Source organism: Ziziphus jujuba, chromosome 6 (assembly GCF_031755915.1).
Source record: "Ziziphus jujuba cultivar Dongzao chromosome 6, ASM3175591v1".
Taxonomy (NCBI): domain Eukaryota; kingdom Viridiplantae; phylum Streptophyta; class Magnoliopsida; order Rosales; family Rhamnaceae; genus Ziziphus; species Ziziphus jujuba.
In genome coordinates this window covers 31,366,030-31,387,791 of record NC_083384.1, presented here as the reverse complement: position 1 = coordinate 31,387,791, position 21,762 = coordinate 31,366,030, and the positions used below count along the sequence as shown (strand labels likewise).

At 33.4% G+C, this 21,762-nt stretch overlaps 1 pseudogene; it reads left to right on the top strand.

Annotated features, from left to right (window-relative positions):
- The first annotated feature begins 11 nt into the window (after nt 1-11).
- Nucleotides 12-20,579, top strand: LOC125419051 (uncharacterized; annotated as a pseudogene).
- The last annotated feature ends 1,183 nt before the right edge of the window (nt 20,580-21,762 follow it).

Below are 21,762 nucleotides of genomic sequence, written 5' to 3'. Positions count from 1 at the left end.
CAGGGTCAGTCATGGAGTTCAATGGCCCTAAACTAGCGGGTAAAGTCCTTAATGGTTATCCAGGCTATGGCATTTTCTTGCAGTGTAAAGCTTCATCACCTTCGCCAAGCCATGAACGCCTAGTTAGTGGCAAATTCTGCTACCTTCTTCCAATTGTTGACCAGAAATGCTTTGCAGTAATAGGGTGAAAGAAGGTTTGGAAGCAAGTATATGAGTGAGGATGCAGCTGAGACCAAGACTGCTAAGAAGTCATTGTTTGCAGCATCAGAATTAGTTGAAAGTTTGTTGAATGGACTGGCTCTCAAGGTTCTCGAGGTCCTTCTATCCAGAGGAAATGGTGTATGGAGAGTTAACTTGATGATTGATACTGAACAATTGGAGGAGATTTTTCAGAGCAAGGAGACATAGAGGCTTTGATTGAGAAGACGAGGATGGTCAAGCTCTGTTAGTCTCACAGCAAGGCATGCCAAGAGCTTTAGAGGTGGGGGTTGGAGGCCTAGCTACTCCGGCTTGTTTAAGGATCCCAGATGACAAATTGGAAGTAAAGCAAAGTTACAAAATGGCTTGGAAAAGGGAAAAATGAAACTTCATGTTTCTCTGTCCCCATGGAGTTTGTCCTGTTGGAGGCCTAAAAACACACCTAAGAGCTATAAGCTTTTAGTTGTTTTTTGTGGTTTTTAAGGATCTTTTGCTAATCTATGTTGGAGTGTATGTTGTCCATATAATGGGGGAAAATGAAAGTCATTGGCAAAAATTCTATCACTGTTGAGGCTTAACACATTGTATAACTATAATTCTTGCTTAATTTACTTTTGTTGAAGCACAAGGTTTTTTTTTATCAGAATCATCCATGTTTTCCATCCTTATGAAGAATATAAACCATAATTTTGATCAAGTATAATTTTGTTCCTTCCAAAATGATTGAAAGTTAGTAATGCTTATAATATGTCATGACCATTACAATATCTAAATACACAACCATTACAATATCTTTCTTTCTTTAGCTTTATTTGTGTGTTTCTTGTATTGTGCAATCAGTTTGATTGTTCTATTTTGGGTTTCACTAAATTAAGCAGTTACGAGACGATCTGCATTCTGTTTTGCTTTATTTTTGAGATTGGTATGGTTTTTTTTTTTTTTTTTTTTTTTGGGGGGGGGGGTGGGTGGGGGGGTGCAGTTTTTGCTTTGCTTTCGGCATTCTTTGTTGCTTGTTCCTTCCTGTGCACACGTACGATGTACTACATATACCTAAATTGTTCCATATCATTTCGTTGATGATGATTGAAATTTGGAACTGGGAAATTCAGGGATATTTTTGCTGTTATTTTCACTCCTCTTCAGCTGCTGGTATTGCTGGTGTTAGAGCTATGAGATTTTTTAGTCTTTCTAGAATACATTTTTATTTGTTTATTTTTTTATTTTCATATTTGTTTAGTTTTCTTTTTTTATGTTTGCTTATTTTCCTTTTTTGTATTTGATTAGTTTTCTATTTCTTGTTAAATATGACTCTATATTTGAGAGAGTTTGACAAAATGTACTTGTACTAGTAGAATGCTTGGATTCTTGAATGTATTCGTTATCTTACAAATGAAGCATTATCTCCTTTATATAGAGAACTTAGCACATATCATAAAAATTATAACATTTTAGTATACATTTGGCGTACATCTATATAGGTTCTAAATTATTTTAGGATTATCAACAAAATATTTACATAAAATATCCTAGAGATATACTACACATTAATGTAGGATTCTCTAAAACATTCTGAATTTTTTTTTTGAATTCACAAAGAGAGTGTAGAATCTTTTGCTTTTAGTACACACATATTATATTTTATTATATGTACTAATATTCTATAGAGAATTTCTTTTCACAATTATAAGAGAACTTTATATAGTATCGTTTTTTATACACTACTAATTGAATATATGAAAAATATAAAATAATTTTATATAATATTTCTAATACCTAAAATATCTACTATTCAAAGAATCTTCATTTACCCAAAAAACAAAACACAATTTTTTTTTCCACAAATTACGTACAAATTAAAATCACTTCATGAAAACTTTTCACAACATTTTTGGACGAAATTGATAATCATGAAAATTTCATAAAATTTTCTGTCCGGTTAAAACACTTTTGGAAAATGGAAAGATGTAATTGATGAAATATTTGGTCTCAAAATTATGAATATTTTTAAAGATATTCGATCGTATTCTTCTGAACACATTTGAAATATTTAATTACATAATTATAAATATATGTAAGATATTCGTTCTGAATACGTTTAGTAGTATATTTCTAAATACATTTAAGATGTTCAATTGTATACTTTTAAACAGATCTGAAATATTTATGTCTAAATATGTTTAAATCTCATACTATTAAATATATTTAAAATATTCAATCATATATTTTTGAACACATTTAAAATGTATTCGACTTAAAATGATATTTTTAACTTTTTTCAGTTTATTTATATATACCTATAATTCATTTATTATTTTAATTTTATAATTTTATATATATATTTTTTAAAAATATATATTTTTTTCAAAATAACAACTATAATTATACTTTTTAATTGTTGTAGTCATAAATATTGTAAAATTTAATGAATAATCAATAAATTATAAAGTATATATATATATATATATATGTGTGTGTGTGTGTGTGTACAATCTTGATCCAGTGTAGATATTCTAATTTTATAAAGTTACGATATAATACAAATCTATTATGATAAATTTGTTCTATTCACTTCAGCTTGATTTTTTTGATTGTATCTAGACTGGATTTATATATGTTTCTTTTTTGTGAATTTTTTTATTTTTTATTTTTTATTTTTTTTATATTAGGAGTTGGGGTTTTGAACTCGGAATATTATGAAAGGAAATTGTGGCTTTTATAATTGGGCTGTATTGTAGTTTGAAATAAAAATGCATAAGTTGACTAAAGTTTGACTAGCAATTATGCTAAATTGAAACATAAATGAAACATGAATGAATTATAGATGCATATGTGCAAGAAAAGTGTCACCGGATCAATTTACAAGGTGAACCACTGACATCAATATACTCTATATCAGTTCTGATCTAGATAGAATCAATCAAGGTAAATTGGTTATTTTCACATTAGCTTTTTATAAAATTAGGATAGTCTGATTGGATAATTATTTATTTTATATCGTATGGACTTTTATCACTTTCTCTCAAATTCTTTGACAGAAAAGCAATTGAATGACTCACACCTAAACGACTCACATGCCTTGGTGAGTATTCTATTGAGAATGTGCAAAATGCAATTTTAATATAATTTATGAGCAATAGCTTCAATATTCTAAAATCATTTATGTCTAAATTTATTTTTGTCAAAAAAAAAAAGGAATTAAAAATATTGACTATCCATACCAAAAAAAGGTATTTAAAAGTATTTGGTAGAAACAATAAAAGAGAATAAATGTTTATAGCTGTTTCTTTATTAAAAAAGAGAGAAGAGAAAACAATTAAACCGACCATAAAAAGGAAAATGAAAAAAATAATTATTTGACAATAATTTTTTTTAAAAAAAAAATCGTATAAATAATATAAAACATATAAAATTAAATGTAAAAGGTAAAATATTACAAATAGTTGTATAATTATATCTTCATAAAGAGTTGGGAAATAATTGAACGAATAATAAGTAAATATGAAATTAATATTTATCTGACAATAATTTTAATTAAAAAACCATATAAATATTTTAAAATATACAAATATATTTTACTAAAAAACAAAGATGGTTATTGCGTACTAATAATAAAAATGTTAAATCGTTATAAATAAATATATAATTATTGTTCATAAAGATTTTGAAATAAAAATTGAACCAACATTAAAAAAATATGAATTAATAATGATTTGTACAAAAGGCTCTATAAATAATCTATTAATGTTAAACCAAAGATTCTTGTGGGGGTCAGATGTAGGGAATGGTTCATTAAGATTGCTCGGTGAAAATTTAGTCGTGAGAGTGCCCATAAAATGGCATGACCACACTCCAACAGCTAAACCCAAAAATATATATAAATATATAAAAATAAATAAATTCAAGAACTTTTTTTTTTATTACAATTTTTTATTCATTTTTTGTTATTTTTGCAAAATGTTGGTGTGTAATGTTTCTTAAATATATATGTAGTTTTTTTTTTTTTAAAAGCAAACTTGGTATTTAAAAACAATAATTAGGATATTTTTAGGATTAATTATAAAACTATTTTCTTAGTACTCTGTACTAATAAATGTTTGTACTTATTGTAATTTTTAAACAAATAATTTTGCAGTTTTTAAGTAGCAATAGTCAATAATTTTTATATTTTAATAAATTTAGATATAAATATTTTTGAAATATTGACATTATTATCCCTATACAAGATTAAGAATTGCATTTTGTCTTCTCGCGGCCAGCTTATACAATAAAATGACCATTAATAGCCTTTCACAAGTTTTGCATGTGAATTTTTTTGTTAGGAATCCATAGAAAATTGTACGCATATATGAGTTCAAGGAGCTAAATGCAAAAATAATAAATAAATAAATAACTAAATGCAAAAAAAGAAGAAGAAAACCTTAATGGCTAGCTTTATTATTATTTTTTGCTACTTTTTATTTAAAAAAATAATCAAGCAAAATACAATTTGTGCCCCTCTCAATTTCTGTATGCACACGTTAAACTGGTTTGCAGTTTTGAAAGAGTTTCAACGGCCATTCAACAGGTCCCTAATATTATCTTTCAGTGACCAATTTTAAACAGTCACTGAAGGTATTTACCCAAATATTCATTATTCAATTTCTTTATTATTTAGACATCGGTAACCACATAATCGATCACTGATAGGAACTTTTAATGACCAATGAACCTTGATCATTAAATGGTTTACATTTATGTTATTTTCTAATTATCTCAACTATCACTGACCAACTTCTTTGTCACTGCTAACAACTTTTAGCGACCAAAAAGGTATTGGTCGTTGAAAGCCCTTTTTCCCGCCAAAAAATTATGCTGTAAGAATTTTTCGGCCTTCACTTTTAGCCACCAAATCTTTATTGATCACAAAAAAAAGCTTACTAGTGACCAATTTTTTGGTTGCTGAAAGTGGCCGACCAATGCTTACCAATATTTTTTTCTACAATAGCTACCAAATATTTGGTGACTAAATTTAGTTGCTGTTGGATTCCTTTAGTGACAAAAATATTTTGGTCCTTAAAAACCTGGTCACTAATTTGCAGTTTGTCGGTTGGAGTGGATTACATATACTCATTAATATGGAACTAAATTAACTTAAAATTATGGGATCTTATATTTTTGTTTCAATTAGATGATATAATATATTAGATTCGGTGCGCGCTAGCTTACTTTTTCATTTTACAAGTCAAAATAATTAGATTTGATGAAAATTTATTTATTAGATATAGGAGGGAATAACATTATATAAGTAGAATTATGTTAAACATTCTTAATAATCTATACTTTTGGGATGTTATTTTGATTATTATGATTATTATTTTTGTATTAGATATAGGACGGAATAACGTGGGAATAACATTATATAGTAGTATTATTTTTGGGATGTTATTATGATTATTTAGTTTGCTGTATTCACATTTGTTAAGTTTCCTATTTTTATATTTACTTAGTTTCCTTTTCCTGTTTTGTTTAATTTTCCATTCCTAACTAAATTTGGACTTTAAATAGTTGTACCATCTATTAGTATTTTATATCATATTTTGTGTACTTAGATTTTACATTTTATCAAATATAATATTTTATATTTTCTTCTCCAATTTTCTAGTTCAAGAAGTTTGGAAATTTTATTTTCAGATAGCTTTAGAATTTTATTTCAATCTATTCAAAGTGTATCATAGTATTAGAATTTTATTTCAATCTATTCAAATTGTATCATAGTTTTGAAATTATAACAATGATGGTGACAGCTGGTGGTAGGATTGGACAAAAAAACAAAAGTGAGAAGATATTGGCCCGTTTGGGCCGTTTATGCTGATGAAGAAGGGGATATTAGGATGTCTGCTCTGGAGGACAGAATACATAGAGCAGATCACCGGCTCATCTGTCACGCTGAGATTGTTTCAGCAATTGAAAAAGAAGCTAACAGGCAGAAAAGTTTACATGCAAAAGAGGAGGAGGAGGATGTAGATGCTTTAGATGAAAGGAGAAGGAGGATTAAGGAGAAATTCTGTCAAAGGGAGCAAGAAGAAGGTCCACTCCTTCCATCAGAAGATGATGAGGAAGAGGAATCTCAATATGAGACTGACTCAGAGGAAGAACTGACTGGTTTAGCAATGGTGAAGATTGTGTTTGTTCCCAAGTCGGAGAGAGATACTGTTGCTGAGCGTGAGCGCATTAAGGCTGAAGAATGAGTACTTTAGGAACTAAAGAAGAAGAAATTGGAGGAGAGGAAAAAGGAGACAAAGCAGATAGTGGTTGAGGAAATCTGGAAAGATGAAGAAATTCAGAAGAAGAGTTTGGAATGGGACACTAATATTGCTAACATCGATACTGATAATGAAACTAACGAGGCAGAGGAGTATCAAGCTTGGAATGTTGAATTAAATTAATATTTGTGGACTTGACATAATCAATTACTCACTTACAGGGCCTATTTATGCCATTAATGGGACTGGCTTATTTTATTATTTGTAATAGGGCCCTTGGTCACACACTCTCTATAAGACTCCAGTTGGCCCATTGGACCGGAGGACCAACTCTTTTTATAAGCCCATTGACTTATCCGTATTTTTCCTAGTATAATTATATTATCAAATTATTATTATTTTATGTGTGTCAAAATTAATGGATAAATCTGACTTGCAGAGACTATTTAAAGGGTCTAGGGCAAGCAAACATGATATACCATACAGTATTTGGAGATTAGGGTTTTCAGAAATCTGAGAGTGGTTTGAGAGTAGTGTGTCCATAGGCACTACTTTACGTTGTTTCTATTTTGTAGGATTAAAGATCTAATTTATCAATGGCTGCGTTTGGAGGTTAGTAATTTATAATTTATGGAATTTATTATGTATATTTAGATCCATGAAATTTTCTAACAATTGGTATCAGAGCACATGGTTAATATGCATAGTAAATTTCTTTGTAGTTTATCGCAGTTAGCATGTGAATATTAATCTGTGTTTTGGCCATTATTATCAGTGTTCTAGATATATATATATACGTTGCTTTACATTAATTCTTCTTTTATTTTATTTTCTTGAATTGTGTATATATGTAAATTTTGAGATTCAAGATTATGTATTCTATTAAACATATTTACGTATATATATATATATACTCATGGTCGATTTTTGTTTGTTCTAAAAAAAAAAAATAAAAAAAAAATAAAAAAATAATAATAATAATAATAAAAATTAAAAAAAACTGGGTTTTCGGCCATTGAATTTCACATGCTTGGGTGTTATAATTTTCTGGGTTTTGGACCAAATTGATTTGGGGAAAAAGTTTCCCAAGAATACACGAAACAAACGGCACCAATTTTGCCTAAAATTTGCTGGAATTTCTTGTGTTTCCATGGGTGTTTGTTTGTGTTTTGGCCGAATATAAACCTTGCTTGTATGTTTATTTTGGGTTGATTTTGAATCAAATTTATTTGTGGGAAACGTTGCCCAAGGGAAGAGGAAACTAACGCCACCGGTATCGTCGGAAACGGCGGCCGAAACGGTGAGATATGGCTGGGTAAGAATAGCGGGTCGCGTGACCCGTTTGGACTGGAACCGAGTCACCCGTGACTTGGTTGGGTGAAGAAGAAGAGAGAAACGACGTGTCGTTTTGGGTGACTGCTGACGTCATCTGCTGACGTCAGCACGACACGTCGTTTGCTGATGTCAGCAGGCTAAAAAAAAAATTTATTTTTTTTATTGATTTATTTGTTGTTTATTTATTAATTAATTTAGTGATTCAATTGTTCAATTTATTTATTTATTGTTTGTTTATTTGTTTAATTATCACATTCCAATTTTATTAAATTAAATTAAATATTTGTGATTGGAAAATTGGATTGTGTGAGCTTACCCAAAGAGGCTTTGTGCCTAGTTGGTATAGTACCGTGGGATTTTAGGTACTCACCTGTTGTGAGACTTATTTTATCTGCATTATGTGTACCAATATAATGTATATTGGCATAGTGGATGGGATGTTTTATATTTACCTATTTCATGAAATTGCCAATATGTTATTTTTCTCCTACTTATTAACCAGGGTCTATACGGGTAATTAAGCTACCCTGTCGGCATTTCTAGTTGCTTTGTATGACGCCTGGAATGGCAGTGGAAGTTAATTAAATGCCATGTATTGCAGGTTCCGTGTTGCCCTGTTGGTGATTCAGTTCAATGCATTTGATTGTGGTTATTTGGTTGACTATCCCTGGCCCGCGTAAGGGTATCTTTAGTGCTACAAAGACCCTAAGCGATATTTATGTTTGTGTTTTTGTGTTAAGGGGCTGGAAAATAGTAATTGAATTGTCTTAAATTTTTTGAATGTCTTGTTGTTTACTATTTTTACAGCTAGTAGCACCCCAAACCTTCTGCCCATGACTGCCATGATGAAATTGGATGGGACAAATTATCAGAAATGGAAGAAAACCTTAGTTATGAATTTGACTTTCATGAAATTGGATTTGGCTTTGGAGATAGATCCACCAGAGATACCGACTGATGAGAGTACTGCAGCAGCTAAGAAACTTTATGAGGATTGGAAACATTCTAATAAGTGCTGTATGATGATGATGGAGAATTACATGGATGAGGCCATATATGCTAGTATTCCTAAAGTGGATACTGCAAAGGGACTTCTTGAGGAGATAGAAAAAAAGTTTATCAAGTTTGATATGAATGAGAAGCATCATTATTTGGACCTATTGAATAATACCAAGTATGATGGTATTAAAGGAGTAAGGGACCATATTATGGTACTTTCCTCCTATTATAATAAGCTGAAGGACCTTAAGATGGACATTGGAGAGGAGTTCTTGACCTATTCTATAATGAGGAGTCTTCCATCACAGTTTGATAATATAAGGTCGAGTTTGAATACTAAGAAAGAAGGTTGTAGTTTGGAGGAATTGACTAGTATCCTTGTCAAGGAAGAGGATGATATTAAATTAAGTAAGTCTAGGTCTGTTGCTATGGTTTCACATCAAGTAGATAAGTCCAAGAAGTTTTTCCAAAAGAAGGGACAAGGATTCAAGCCAGGATAAGGTTTCAAGCCTGGGCAGGGTTTTAACCCCAATAGGAAGAAGTTTTCTGGTATGAAGCCTAAAGGGCCGAGGGATGGGGGTTTTCAGATTAGAGAAAGGAAAGAGTACTTCAATGGAAGGTGTGGATACTGCAATAAAGTTGGGCACAAGAAGATAAACTAATGGACCTTAAAGGGAAAGCAAGAGAAGAAAGGGGATGATAAGCCGAAGGTGTCAGGACCCGTCCAGAATTCCTCCCCGGAACCCTAGACAAGCCCTGATCCCAGGGAAATACCACTGAACCTTCCAACGGAAAATCCGGCAGCACCTCCCCAAAGGGTAGGACTAACCAAAAATTTACCTGCACTGAAAACACACTTCTATAAACATCCCCTTATTCCTCCCACAATACTACAATTTGATTCCACAAATTTACAGCACTTCAAATAACAACAGCAGCAACCCAGTGCATTAAAACAACTACACGTCCAATACAGTATACAGAGCATTATACAGATACATGTGGAATTTATAAAATGACAGATAAAGAAGCAATACAAGTTCGAGAGGAAAAAGGGAAGAAAAACTTCTTGAACCTTCGGCAACGAACTGAGACGTTGGGCTCGCCCCGGACAATCAACGTCTCCAACTTGAACCTAGGGGAATGGAATTTAAGAGTGTGAGATGCTAATCATATCAGTGAGTGACCCTATCTACTATACAATATAATACCACGGTAATACAGTAGATAGATAATAATTAATTGGAAAATAATAATTTCTCTCAAAACCTTTACAAGTCTCTCAGTTGGAAATGTTCCCCTTTTAAAACCTTTTCACAAAACCCTTTGTTCGTATTCCCCGAAAACCAAGACATCAATTAATTCACTAAATAATAAGTCAAGCATCCGACAATTTTAATTTAAAGGAAATTAATTTATTGAATAATTAAGTAAAGAGAAAATTAAACCAATTTAAGATCCCCAACCAAATAAATACCAGAACAGTAATAATTATATTTTTAATTCCAATACAGTTTCCAAACATTTTATTTTTAAAACACAGTTCTAAAAATCATTTGATGCATCCACTATATACCAGTGGCGCCAACAGTACCCAGCGTCCCAAGGTACCGCCAGACAGGAGGTTATAGAAAGAAACCGGCATACGGTCGCGTGGCGTCCCACTGCGCCGCTACTAACCTGGTGTCCCGGCCATGGAGGGGTGGCCACCCTCATCCGATGGCAACCACAGGACAACCTCATAATATCACCTGCGCGCTACTCACCCACCTGCGTGCTAATCACAACCGTGTGCACACTAACCATATCACATATAAACAGAACACCAGTACGTGCACGGTGCATCTAAAAATCATAAAACTCACAAATTTAATTTATATAACAAATTTAACATTTTTGCATAAATATAGCGGGTATATTCCATCCGCTTGAACCCGGAAATCCTTCGTAATTTCTTTATAATCAACACCATAAATTCCATGATTTTCAAATCCACCAACTCCCAAATCCATCAATTCAAATATCCACATTTTCCCAATAGCATAAATAATTCTCGAAATACAATAATCAAATCTCATAATATTCCATGGGCATATTTTATAAAAATTGAAATCACCAACATAACCAAATATTTTCTTTGAAATATTTGAAAATCAAATCATGCCCAATTTAATATTAAAACCACAAAAATTTCAAAATTCTCAAACCCATAAAATAATTTCACATGGCATAAATTTGTAAAATGCACATTTTCTTAAATCCAATAATTTCACAAATAATTCCACAATAAATCAAATAAATATTTGGCACGTAGAATTTAAATTCCAATATTTAAATCTCACATAATATTCACCAATTAAATTCCCAAAATCAATTTGAAGGTGGGTCACTCACCTTAAGCACGTATCTCAATCAAGATCCTCCGTAGAATCGACTCCGCTACTCGCACGTGCACCTAAAAATCCACAGTACCAAACCACAAATATTAATATTTTATTCGGATAATTCCCAAATGGGTACCCGGGGAGCGAACACCAAACGATATCTAAAATTTACGAATTATATACCGAATCGAAGCTCGAGTGATGCTGATCACAGATTCGGTCTTAATTTCCGGTGATCGTACCCGACAGGGTCGGAATTTCGCCGGAAAAATTTTCGGGTTTCGGCTCCGCAATTCTCCCAAACCATCACGAATTGGCGGAAACGGATGCTGGATTCGGGTTCAGGAGGTCGAACACAGTGGACTGGAGCCGGCCGGGAGACTGGGTACTCGCCGGAACAGTAACTTCCGGCGAGCCGCCGCGGTCACCGGTAACCGTGGGGAGATCAATCCAACGGGACCGGCGGTGAGGCAAACGGAGGCCGGACGGCGGAAAAATTACGGTTTGAAGATTTCCGATCCCTCGCCAGAAAACGCTCCGATCCCGGCGCATCGGTGGTCCGATGACTGTGAAACTTGGTGGGTCGGCCGGAATTGAGGAGAGGATGAAGGGTGTCAGGAGCGTGTGGCCGGAAAATGGCCGGAAGTGGGTCAATCGGCGGTGGCCGGCGGTGGAGGGAAAAACTCGCCGCCGATCTTCGAACGTCTGATCCGGGCGCGTCCGGCTGCCGATCGCCGTGAAAATTTGAGGTTTTGCCGGAAATGGGGAGGGGAATCTTGCTGGCCGGTGCGTGTACAGTAATTCGGCCGGAAAATTTGAAAAATTTCGGTGCCGGTCGGACTCTCTTTCTCTTTCTCTCTCCTCCCTCTCTTTCTCTCTCTTCCCCGAGAATTTTATCAAATAAAAACCACCATGTGATACTGTTCATGCCACGTGGACCAATCAGAAGCTGACACGTGGTATCACTGTGCACTTAAGCCAGATATATTAAAATAATACGGTATCTGGCGAATTTCAAACGTCCATAACTTTTTAACCAAACGTCCGATTTAAGCGTGCCGCTAGTCTATGAACTCGTATCGACGAGTACTTTACAACCATACCAAAGTCAAAGAAAAATTCTACAACCATAAAAAGTCAACTCCCGGCACCTTTTGGACAGTTTGAACCTCAACTTGTTTTGCTCATAACTTCCAAACCGTAGCTCCGTTTTCAACGTGCTACTAGTCTACGAACTCGTGCCAATGTGTACTTCGTAACGGTACCTCAGTCAACCTAGAATTCCAACCGGATCAAAAGGTCAACTTTTGACCCTTTCGGTCAACGGTCAACGGTCAACAGTCAACCTCGGTCAACGTGCAAAAATTCCGACATGGTTCGGGACGGGGTGTTATAGAAGGGGCCCAACCAATCTTGAGCAGTATGTTTATATGGGAGATAGCTCAAGAGTGAAGGTGGACATTGTGGGAACAATCAAGTTGAAGCTTGCCACTGGATATGCTTTGGAGTTGCAAGAAGTTTCTTATGTACCTTCAATAAGAAGGAACTTGTTATCTATTTCTGTTTTGGATAGTCAAGGTTATAGTTTTTTGTTTGGAAATAAAAAAGTTGAATTATTTAAGGATGGTAAAGTTGTTGGTTTTGGAATTTTATGTGGCAATTTATATAAGCTTGATTTATTTAATAATGGTCTCAATTTCTCTGTTAATTCTATTGTTGCTTCCAAACGCCCAAGAGTTAATGACAATTCCTCAATGTTATGGCATAAACGTTTGGGACATATTTCTAGGCACAGAATGGAAAGGTTAGTGAAGGATGGGATACTTCCTAATCTTGATTTCTCTGATCTGTTGACTTGTGTTGAATGTGTGAAAGGGAAGTTAACTGCCAAAGTAAGAAAGGATAAGTTAGCTAGGTGTGGAGATGTTTTGGAGTTAATCCTCACTGACATATGTGGACCTTTTACACCAACTGCTTTGGGTGGTTATAGATATTTTATTACCTTCATTGACGATTACTCTCGTTATGGACATGTTGAGCTTATTCGTGAGAAATCAGATTCTTTAGTTACCTTTAAAGAGTTTAAGGTAAAGATGGAGCTTCAAAAGAATAAGAAAATAAAAGCTGTAAGGTCTGATAGAGGTGGTGAGTTTTATGGTAGATATGATGAGATTGGAAGGAACCCAGGGCCTCTTACTATTTATATGCGTGAGTGTGGCATTGATGCGCAATATACGATGCCTGGTACACCTCAGCAAACTGGCATAGCTGAGAGAAGGAATAGAACTTTGTTGGATATGGTTCGGTCTATGTTGGCAAATTCTAGGTTGCCAGATTATTTGTGGGGAGAGGCTTTAAGGACAGCGGCTTATATTTTGAATCAAGTTCCAAGTAAGTCCGTTCCTAAGACACCTTTTGAGTTGTGGTCAGGGAGAAAGCCTAATTTGCATCATTTTTGAATATGGGGTTGCAAAGCTGAAGTAAGGATTTATAATCCCCAAATTAAGAAGTTGGATCCTAAAACCATTAGTGGATATTTTGTTGGCTATTGTATAGGATCTAGGGGTTCAAGATTCTTTTATCCTTCTCACACCACCAGGATCGTGGAATCAGACAGGGCCATTTATTTTGAAGATAATTTTGGGTTTGGTGATAGTAATGGTCCAAAGGAATCTCAATTTAGAGAAAAAAGTGTTTTCATTCCCAGTATAGTTGTTCCTGACAGAGATATTGTTGATCTAGTAGTTGATGAATCAGTAGTTGGTCAGAATGAACTCATTGTTGAAGAGCAGGATATTCCAGCTATTGCAGATGCTGATGTACCTTTGAGGAGGTTACAAAGGACTAGGAGATCAGCTATTCCTGATGACTATGAGGTTTACTTGTAGAAGCATGAGTTTGACATAAGTGATGATTCAGATCTAGTCACTTATGAGGAAGCCATAAGCAGTTCAAATTCAAATTTTTGGTTGGATGCAATGGAAGATGAAATGAAATCCATGGCATCAAATGGAGTATGGGATTTGGTTGAGTTACCAGAGGGTAGCAAGCCTATTGGGTGCAAATGGGTCTTTAAGACTAAAAAGGACTCCAATGGTCAAGTGGAGAGGTATAAGGCTAGACTTGTAACTAAAGGGTTTAACCAGAAGGAAGGAATTGATTATACAGAGACTTTCTCTCCTGTATCCACAAAGGATTCTTTTAGAATCATTATGGCGATTGTGGCGCATTATGACTTGGAGTTACATTAGATGAATGTCAGAACTGCTTTTCTGAATGGTGATTTATATGAGGATGTATATATGGTTCAACCAGTTGGTTTCCAACAAACGGGGAATGGTAATTTGGTTTGTAAGCTTAAGAAATCTATTTATGGTCTTAAGCAAGCTTCAAGACAATGGTATCTTAAATTTGATGAGGTTGTCACCCAAAATGGCTTTAAGGAGAATGTTGTTGATAGATGCATATATATGAAGGTCAATGGGAGCAGTTTTATATTTTTGGTGTTGTATGTAGATGACATACTTTTGGCTACTAATGACACTGACCTATTAGCTGAGACAAAGCAGATGTTGTGCAGCCATTTTGATATGAAAGATCTTGGTGAGGCTTTTTTTGTTTTGGGCATTAAGATTGTTCGAGATAGGACTAATTATGTAGTGCAATTGTCTTAGAGAGCTTATATTGATAGAATTCTTAAGAGATTTGATATGCATAATTGTTCTCCTGGAAGTGTACCTGTTACGAAAGGTGAAAAGTTTTCTAAAGATCAGTGTCCTAAGAATGATAGAGAAAGGATGGCAATGAAGAATGTTCGCTATTCTTCAGCAGTAGGTAGTTTGATGTATGCTCAAGTATGTACACGGCCTGATATAGCTTTTACTGTGGGTGTGCTTGGTAGATTTATGAGCAATCCTGGTCCTATTCATTACCAAGCAGTTAAGAAGGTTTTTAGGTATCTTCAGGGTACTAAAGATCATATGTTGACATATCATCGCACCAACTCTCTTGAAGTAGTAGGTTATAGTGATGCAGACTATAAAGGTTATGTGGATGATAAGAAATCTACCACTGATTATATATTTATCATGGCAGGAGGTGCTGTGTCTTGGCGGAGTGCCAAGCAGTCAGTGATAGCATCCTCGATTATGGAGGCAGAATATGTGGTGTTTTATGAGGCTACCCATCATGCAGTTTGGCTGTGGAATTTTATTCGTGATTTAGGAGTAGTTGACTCCATTGAGAGGCCTATTATGATGTATTGAGATAATACTACAGCGGTGTCTTTCTCCAATAATTTAAAAGGTACTCTTGGTGCGAAGTACATTAATGTGAAATATTTTGCGGTAAAGGAGAAAGTTGAAGAGGGCCTCATTACTGTTGTTCACACGCCGACTTATAGCATGGTGGCAGATCCACTGACCAAGGCTTTACCGGTAGGCATATTTGAGGAGCATGTGTCCTGTATGGAATTGTTAGGCAGTTGAGACTGCTGTGGGTCAGTGGGAGTTTGTTATGTTTTCTGTAGTAATATCCATATTGAGTATTATTTATTTCTTTGAATATTTTAATACATTGATGTATGTGGATCATTATTTATTTATGAGATGATTTATATTGTTGTATCTTGTCGATACGCAATGTGCTTGAATGAAATGGTTTTGTGTGTTGGAGGATTACACATGGTTAGGTAAATCTCTACTACCTAGATTGAGTTTATGGCATTCAAAGTACTCGGTTGAAATGGTATAATGTTTTGGGAGATTTACTGAGAGAATCTCTACTGCCTAGTCTAGTATATTGTTGTGCCCTGTCGGTATACTATATATATTTGGATGAAATGGCATTATGGTTCGGGAGATTCTATAGTAAGTGAGTTTGGATTTTATATGATGATGATTATGCAGTCCAAGTGGGAGAATGTTGAATTAAATTAATATTTGTGGACTTGGCATAATCAATTACTCACTTACAAGGCCTATTTATGTCATTAATGGGACTGGCTTATTTTATTATTTTATAGTAGGGCCCTTGATTACACACTCTCTATAAGATTCCAGTTGGCCCATTTGACTGGAGGACCAACTCTCTTTATAAGCCCATTGACTTATCCATATTTTTCCTAGTATAATTATATTATCAAATTATTATTATTTTATGTGTGTCAAAATTAATGGATAAATCTGACTTGCAGAGACTATTTAAAGGGTCTAGGGCAAGCAAACATGATATACCATACAGTATTTAGAGATTAGAGTTTTCAAAAATCTGAGAGTGGTTTGAAAGTAGTATGTCCATAAGTACTATTTTATGTTGTTTCTATTTTGTAGGATTAAAGATCTAATTTATCAATAGCTGCGTTTGGAGGTTAGTAATTTATGATTTATGGAATTTATTATGTATATTTAGATCCATAAAATTTTCTAACATAGAAGGCACGAGAAATAGCAAGAATCAAGAGCGAGAGGGAGGTCCGAGAAGCAAGGTTGGAGGAGAAGAAGGAAATTGAGTGGGTGAGAAACATGGCAGAGGAAGAAAGGAGGGAGTGGGAAAGAAAGAATCCGAGACCAAAGCGGAAATGGAGGTTCATGCAGAGATATTACCACAAGGGTGCTTTCTTCCAATCATATCCTGATGATCCTTCTGCTGCTACTGCTGTATCAGATGATATATTCAACCGTGACTTCTCTGCTCCAACTGCAGAAGATAAGATGAACAAGACAAAAAGTCTTGTACGTCAAGCATTTTGGTCGCAGTGGAAGGACCAAATGGACTCGTCACATCAACGAGGATATAACTTATTGTAACAATTTCTAACTTCACCTTTTATCTTTTGTATAATTCATTGATGTTATAGGCACAATGCTAAATAATTCATATATTATTTATTAATTTAAAAGTCTTTTTTTTTTTTTTAAATTTCCTAAATCATGAATACTTGTAAACAAAGATTTATTTTTAATTCTTGCGTCTCTTCATAAATAAACTTATTATCTAAATAAATTAATACTCCTCTTAATTTTTTTTTGGGCGAGGAATTTTCCTCCATAATTGAATTTTCATTTTGGAAATAATTAATTATGTATTAGATATTATATATATAATGCCTTCAATTTATATTAATTCTTGTATTTAACTTTATTTTAAATTTATTTTTTTTCAAATAATTTATCTTAAGATGCTTCCCAATTTTTATTTATCATGGATGTCTCTAATTTTGTTTATATGGTAATTTTTTCTCTTAAATTATATAAGAGTTATGTTTTTTTAAAAAATAAAAATAAAATAACACTATATAAGAGTTTTATTTTAAAAAAAAATTATGGATGAAATTTAAGTTAGAGGGGGACCTTTGGAATTGTTTGAAACTTATAAGAATAATTTGAAATAGGGCCTAACCTTAAGGGGGAAAAAACTTAAAATATTTAGTTATCAACGATATATCTTTAATGATTAACATAAATTAGATATTTAAGGGAAAAAAAACTTAAAATATTAATTATCAACGATATATCTTAAATTATTATCATACATTAGATATTTATAAAAAAAAAAAAAAGATTATCATAAATTAAATACGCAACTCATGATTATATCATATTCATGCAAGTCAATAACCAAAATAGTGTCTATAATAATAATTGTAACAAAGGCAAAAGGAGGGTATGGAAATTGGTTATTTTCAGCATTATAAAAAACAATTCTTAGAATTGCAATTTAAAAGCTTAAACTTTTCTAGTATGATCCTCCATTAATGATTCCACCAAAGCCATAATCATTTGTCCTTATGGAATAATACGTCAATTTTAACGACCGGTTAGAAAAATGTAACAAGGCATACAGTTCATAGAAGAGTGGTGCCCAAAACATATGGAACGGCATTGATGATTAGTTTCCTGTGTAGCTAGCTAGTAAATTATAAGCAAAATAATTTGGACTTCTTAATGGTGTTTCTTAATTATAAGTAAAATAATTTGGACTTATTAATTCATCATAATTTTAGTTAACATAAAATTATATTTCTGCATCTTATTTTTTTGTGTTTTCTTTTTTCAATTAAAATAAAATTGGTACTTGGACTTTGGAGGGAAAGCGGATATAACAAAAGGACACATTGTAATTTGACCAGATTTTCCCTTCTTTTATTTGCCTTCTTTTTTATTGTGAGATTTTATTTTCTATAACAAAAAAATGGAAAGGAAAAAGAAACAACATTTTTATTCTATCAGAAAGCGAAAAGGATCAAACGTTTAAAAAAATAAAAAATAAAAAATCTTTATTATCAATTTTCCATAAATTACAAAATTAAATTAGTTAGGCTCAACCACATCTCCTCCAATTAGAGAGAGAAAAACAACTTCAGTTCATGTTCAGATATCTATCCCCCTTGCCATTTAAGTAGGTCAAAATTGTTTCAATTGCAATTAGAGAGAGAAGTTGACTGATATATTGCAGGCTTTAAACTGAACAGAAAAAAAAATTCAGCCGCTAAAATAAATACAAATACATTTCCAGCGAACTTCAAAACTATTTGGAATGAAAAAAGTTTCTATTTAATTATAAATGCTCATCATTCAACATTCCATGTAATTTAAAGAATCTCCCAACCAAAAACTAAATAAACAAAGTAGGTAAATCACCCAGCCATATGAACATTGAGAAATTGAGATCAAAATTAAAAAATTAATTGAACACGGAGGAAAATTGCTCCCAATTTACACTACTATCATTAAAACACTGGTAACAGGCAATTTTGCAGAGTATCTATTATAACAAGCCTCAAAAAACTGAATATTCAGCAAGCATTCATGTTTAACTTTGGACTAAAATTACTGTTTTGATTCATTCTCAGTAGCTCTATTGATTATGAAAAATTTTCTAGCACACTAATTCAGTTATAAATCAAAGATTCTTACTAACAGGGGGCACAAACTAATTAAAAAATATAATTGTCTGTCTTCTCTATTTAAACATTTTGTGAGTTTCCAGTAAAAGTTCAGTCACCAAAATCATTTAAAGAAAATGGAGTAGCAAATGACATGCCTGCAGCCCACTTCTTCTTCTTCTTCTTCTTCTCTGAACATTACGAGCAGTGCGTCTAAAAAGGTCCAATTTACAATACATGGATCGGTAGACTTCAAAACCTTCTCTAAAATACCATAGAAATCAGATCGACCATTACTATATCCTAAGTTTCTATTTTTCCTAAGCATCTCTATCACTTCCTGCACCTTTATTTCTCTCTCAGCTCCTGATAACATCTTCATCTTCTTCAGTTGGCTCCAACTCTACACAAAACCAAACAAAAATTCAGCTAGAGAATAGCCCTGGTTCTAAGAAACAAAAACAAAAAACACACAAATAGCTAACTAGATAAGACCGAATACAAGAAAACTAACAAAATAAGCTTAAAATCAAAACAACAAAACCAAAAAGTCAATCACTAGCATAGGAAAATAAAAAATCTAAACCAAAATCCAAAAATCCAGCGACAACAACATAGCACTAATTCTACGAAACAAAAACGAAAAAAGCTAACTGGATACAACCGAATAATAGAAAACTAACAAAATACACTGAAAATCAAAACAACAAATCCAAAACTCAATTGCTAGTAAAGGAAAATCGAAAATCAAAATCAAATTCCAAGTGAATCACTAAAATAAAAATATACACGTATATAATAATACAACATTCGAGTAGAAAATCCTACAAATAAATAAAATTAAAACAGATTAAACAAAAGAATGAAGAAGAAAAGATAGAAGGAATCGTCATCATTTACTAAGCTTACCTTTTACCCGGACGCTCGCCGAATTCGCGGAACTCTACACCGAAGGAACGAATTGAGGTTCAGTTACAATTTATAACAGAACGCTGTAAGTAAAGTGTTAGATTTTATGGATCTAAATATACATAATAAATTCCATTAATTATAAATCACTAACCTCCAAGCGCAGCCATTGATAAATTATATCTTTAATCCTGCAAAATAGAAAACAATATAAAGTAGTGCCTATGGATACACTACTCTCAAACCACTCTCAGATCTCTGAAAACCCTAATATCAAAATACCGTATGGCATTCTTTGTTTGTTTGTCCTAAACCTTTTATAGTCTCTGCAAGTCACACTTACCCATTAATTTTAACACACACAAAATACTAATAATTTAATTGTCAGAACCCGTCCAAAATTCCTTCCCTGGAACCCTAGACAAGCCCTGATCCCAGGGAAACTCTACCGGACCCTCCAACGGAAAATCCGACAGAGCCTCCCCTAAGGGATTTATTACCACAAATTACCTGCACTGAAAATACACTTCTAAACTCATCTCCTTATTCCTCCCGCAAACTACAAATTGATTCCACAAATTTCAGCACTTCAAAAATAAATACAGTAATCCAGTGCAAAATAAATACAACAAGAGTGAAAGAAATAGTACAACTGCAATAAAAGAAGAACAGGGTACTTCGCGAAGTAAAACAGCGATGAAGATCAAGTCCGCTCCGGATGAACACCGACAACCTGGAACCTAGAGGAACGAAATTTAAGAGTGTGAGATGCTAATCATCTCAGTGAGTGACCCTATCTACTATACAATATAATATCACAGTAATAGGTATATAAATAATAATTAATTGGAAATAATAATTTCTCTCAAAACCTTTACAATTCTCTCAGTTGGAAAAGTTCCCCTTTTAAAACCTTTTCACAAAACCCTTGTTCGTAATCCCCGAAAACCAAGACATCAAATAAATACCAGAAACAGTAATAATTAATTTTAATTCCAATACAGCTTTAAAACATTTTATTTTTAAACACAGTTCCGAAAATCAGTTGATGCACCCACTATATACCAGTGGCGTCAACAGTACCCAGCGTCCCAAGGTACCTCCAGACAGGAGGTTATAGAAAGAAACCGGCATACGGTTGCGTGGCGTCCCACTGCGCCGCTGCTAACCTGGTGTCCCGGCTAAGGGGGGTGGCCTACCCTCATCCGATGGCAACCACAGGACAACCTCATAATATCAACCGCGCGCTACTCACACCCACCTGCGCGCTAATCACATCACCTGCGCGCTAATCACACCCACCTGCGCGCTAATCACAACCGTGTGCACACTAACCATATCACATATAAACAGAACACCAGTACGTGCACGGTGCATCCAAAAATCATAAAATCCACATATTTAAATTATATAACAAATTTCACATTTTTCATAAACATAGCGGGCATAGTCCATCCGCTTGAACCTGGAAATTCTCCGTAATTTCTTTATAATCAATATCATAAATTCCATGATTTTCAAATCAACCAACTCCCAAATCCATCAATTCAAATATCCACATTTTTCCAAGCATAAATAATTTCTCGAAATATCATAATCAAATCTCATAATATTCCATGGGCATATTTTATAAAAATTGAAATCACCAACATAACCAAATATTTTCTTTGAAATATTTGAAAACCAAATCATGCCCAATTTAACATTAAAACCACAAGAATTTCAAATTCTCAAAACCATAAAATAATTTCACATGGCATAAATTTATATAATGCACATTTTCTTAAATCCAATAAATTCACAAATAATT